At 46.9% G+C, this 4,144-nt stretch overlaps 1 long non-coding RNA gene across 2 annotated transcripts in view; it reads right to left on the reverse strand.

The window, feature by feature from the left end:
• Window positions 1–136: 136 nt before the first annotated feature.
• Window positions 137–4,144, reverse strand: part of LOC106812822 — a 9,808-nt gene continuing 5,800 nt past the window's right edge. Inside the window, exons 2-5 of one of the 2 annotated variants that reach the window (XR_001394392.1) lie at window positions 3,748–3,832; window positions 3,457–3,503; window positions 1,183–1,353; window positions 137–313 (exon numbers count right to left, since the gene is read on the reverse strand). This is a non-coding gene — a long non-coding RNA (uncharacterized LOC106812822). The remainder of the gene's footprint in view (window positions 314–1,182; window positions 1,354–3,456; window positions 3,504–3,747; window positions 3,833–4,144) is intronic. The other variant, XR_001394391.1, reaches the window with a different exon arrangement.

Here is a 4,144-nt window from a genome sequence, read left to right on the forward strand (position 1 = left end):
AAAGAGTCCTAACCCTTTCTAATGAGAAATACAAAATTCAAGCGTACGCATACACTCATATACGATCTCATTCTGTCCCTGTCCGAGCGCTCATTGGTGGATTTCCCACCATGGTACCTTGAGGCGTTGAATATTTTCTGCTAAAAATCTTTCGCTTGCATATATGCTAACCTAAACACTTTGTGAGGTCCCAGTAAAAAAAAAAGATTTGTCGTGCCTGCGAGTTACCATCTATGAATGAATTCGTGGCACGACGTCCCCTCTCTGTTCGGTCGCCGGCCGGCTAAAACCTCGAATTTCGTCGACTTTTGAACTGCAATGCAACAAAACAGAAGACGATATCAACTATTAGTATCGATCAAAACGGTGTAGTAGGCACCTCACAATTAGAATTTAACAGTTTGAAGTGTGACCCCTTGACCTCTGATTTTTAAGAATAAATTCCCCAAACACATGTTTTCCTATATTTTCAATAGTTAACTGCACATACTCAAAAGAACGTGGCGTCAGTCTGTCTTTATCAGCAGGTGGCAGCTCCATAGTAACATTCCATAGTAAAAAGCAATTACGGTAGCGGCATTTCTTATCAGAGAAAAAGTGCTGCACATCCCTTCAGCTACTGGAAAACGCAGCCTGTGTGTTCCGTACAGGGCAATGCTTGCCGGCACTTAACGAGGCAGAAATGACGTAGAACTGATTTATTTTCACTGAAAACCTGTCTAACAGTCAACTCTGCTGATGCGCATTCACATTTAGCCCCCAGCAGCATTTTGGCTATGCCGGAAATCGCCGAAGAGAGAGCAGTTAAACCGCGTGTAAAACACGAGAAATCTGCTCGTCAAAGGTCACGACATGCCCGTAAGGGTCACGGCCCAGGCTGATGCAGCCTCCGAAAAAGCTCGGGACAAGTGCTCAAGGAAACAACGGTTAAAGAGCACTTTCGACTCTGCTGGCACGCAATAGGAATGCAACAGTAGGATGGAGGCGCTCGACGCCGACAGCCGTTCGAGCGGCATTGGATTTCTCTAACCTTTTCTGTCCGCTTCACAAAAGCATTGCATAATTCGCCACCTGGTGCAAAGCGAGGGCAGTTCCAACCTGAGATACAACCGGCTGCAGAATCGAAGATAGGTCGCTTAGATACGAAACCAGTCTGTCAAAGACTGTGCTGCCCAGTCTTACCTGTGATGGTGCCGATCTCACGTGAGAAAACAAGGTACGCCAGCAGTGCAAAAGAGATCCCTTGCAAGGCTGTCAAGTTCTCCAGCATGCCACCATGTACAGGGGAAGAAGTACGAGTTCGCAGTGGCCGCACGCACCTTCAGCAACCAGCCAGTCAGTCTGTAGGAGTACCTAGTAGAACAGGAAGAGTGGCTATATGCCCGTCAGCCGGCATATATCTGACGGCTGCCGGGCACGGTCTTCGATATCCTAAATGCCCGGCAGTTTTTAACTTTCAGCGTTATCTCAAGTAAACAAGGGTTAGGATTAGGGTTAGGATTAGGGTTAGGGTTATGGTTAGAGTTAGGGTTAGGGTTAGGAACTGCTGGGCATTTAGGAAATCAAAGACCGTGCCCGGCTGCCGGGCATATAGCCACAGCGTACTCGATAACTGTCGCAACAAGTTCGCCTATCTGCAAGCATTATCGTCAGACATCTGTACTATTAGTTAATCGGTAATCTCACTTAGAGTTAGGATGTAAGTTTTAGAACACACCGACAGAGTAGGGCAAGCAAGTGGCCACAAACAGCATTGTTGCAGCCGGGCAAGCTCTAGAACTATAGCTTTTAGGGCGTGTATGACGCCCTCGCGAATGTGTACGGCGCATGCGCGAGGCGTGTGCAACGCCTTTGCGAGTACGTACGACGCATGTGTCACGCATGCGCCGCGGGCGTGCCTGTGAGTATAAAAGCCGGAACGCGGGCAGAATCGGGATATTAGAAGGGGATTAGAAGGAGATTCGACAGCTCCTCGTCCGAACGTAAGGGTCGGACGAGGAGGAGATTAGACATCTCCTCGTCTGAACGCGGGTGTCAGACGAGGAGGAGAGGGAAATCTCCCGTCGACTGATGTTGCTGCTGCAGCTGCTGCTGCTGATGCGACAATAGAACTGCTGCTCCTCGTCCGAACGTACGGGTCGGACAAGGAGGAGATAGAGGAGGCTCTCGACAACCAGAAGCGACTGCGACTACATTTTGTAACACTGTAACTGTTCTGACCTTCAAGTAAAATACGAATCATGGTAAACATCTGATCTCTATTCTCATCTATGTATTTTGGCTTCGCATACATTCGACGTCAATAGCTCAACACAGTAGCGTAAACTTCTGCGTTACACATTTCCACTAAGGACAAGTAGATCTGTCAGGTAGCGTGTCCGCCGGACAAGCAGCTTTTTAGAGAAATTTTTCATAATTTTCTACCATCGCTGGCCGCTGCTGGGAAACCCGAGTTAACATAGTATAAACATGGGCTGCCGGAGTGCCACCCGAATTAACATATAGTATAAACATTTATGTGAAGTTATATAAAAACGTTACCGCCTTGCTAGCTCCACGAAACGGTCTTGCTAGGGTTAGAAGACCATCAGACAATCAGTCTGATAGACAATCAGACATCTGTATAGACAATCAGTCGTACAGCCTCGTCCGGCAGCGCTACCGCCTCGAGAAAGAGAGAAATTGAGAGAGAGGGAGAGAGAGCGAGGGGAAGAGAGTGAGAGATAGAGAGAGCGCGAGAGAGAGGAAGAGAGAGAGAGAGGAAGAGAGAGAGAGAGAGAGAGAGAGAGAGAGGAAGAGAGAGACAGAGTGATAGAGAGAGCGAGAGAGAGAGAGAGAAAGAGAGAGAGCGCGCGAAAGAGTGAGAGAGAAAGAGAGAGAGAGAGAGAGAGAGAGAGAAAGACAAAGACAAAGAAAGAGAGAGACAACGAGGGAGAGTGAGTGTGAGCGAGCGAGAGAGAGAGGGAGAGAGAGCGTGAAGGGAAGAGAGAGCAAGAGAGAGAGAGAGAGAGAGAGAGAGAGAGAGTGTTTGATCGAGCGAGAGAGAGAGAGAAAGCGAGAGTGTGATCGAGCGAGAGAGAGAGGGAGAGAGAGCGCGAAGGGAAGAGAGAGCAAGAGCGAGAGAGCAAAAGAGAAAGAATGAGAGACAACGAGGGAGAGCGAACGCGGCGATGGGAGGGTGCTCTTAATTCGTTTGCCCCTGAGTTTAGCATCAGAACACCTGCCGTCAGGTGAGCGCTGACGCTCTGCGACACTTGTTTTTTAGAAATAACAATGCCATCCTCTGAATCCAAGCCTCAAGTGACACCATATATGCAATTAACAAAAAAATTATTCCATAATTTCTCTTGTAACCAACAATTTCCCGGCACACACTCGAAATGGCCAATTTGCAATGTGAATTTGCACAAAAAGTAGACTTTCTTTCAAAATTCCCCGGCCGCATCAGCAACGCACCTCGGACGAGCCGTTTACACTGTCCGATTCAGAAAAGATTCTAGTTTCTGAAATTAACAATTGCAAAGAATTCTAACCCTTTCTAATAAGAAATACAAAATTCCAGCGTACGCATACACTCAAATACGATCTCATTCTGTCCCTGTCCAAGCGCTCATTGGTGGATTTCCCACCGTGGTACCTTAAGGCGTTGAATAATTTCCGCTAAAAATCTTTCTTTTGCATATATGCTAACCTCAACACGGTGTGACGTCACGGTGAAAAAAATAGTTATTCGTGCATGCCAGTTACCATTTATGAATGAATTCGTGGCACGACGTCCCCTCTCTGTTTGGTCGCCGGCCTGCTAAAACCTCGAATTTCGTCGATTTTCGAACTGCAATGCAACAAAAAAGAAGACGATATCAACTATCAGTTTTTATCACAACGGTGTAGTGGACACCTGCTAATTTGAATTTAACAGATTTAAGTTTGACCTTTTGACCTCTGATTTTTAAGAATAAATTCCCCAAACCCATGTTTTCGTATATTTTCAATAGTTAATTGCTCATACTAAAAAGAACGTGGCGTCAGTCTGTCTCTATCAGCAGGTGGCCAGCTCGTAGTAACATTCCATACTAAACAGGCAATTAGCAGTAGCGGCATGCCTTATCAGAGAAAAAGTGCTGCACCCCCCTTCAGCTACTGG

The sequence above is a fragment of the Priapulus caudatus genome, unplaced genomic scaffold (assembly GCF_000485595.1).
Source record: "Priapulus caudatus unplaced genomic scaffold, Priapulus_caudatus-5.0.1 Scaffold690, whole genome shotgun sequence".
In the NCBI taxonomy this organism is placed as follows: Eukaryota; Metazoa; Priapulida; class Priapulimorpha; order Priapulimorphida; family Priapulidae; genus Priapulus; species Priapulus caudatus.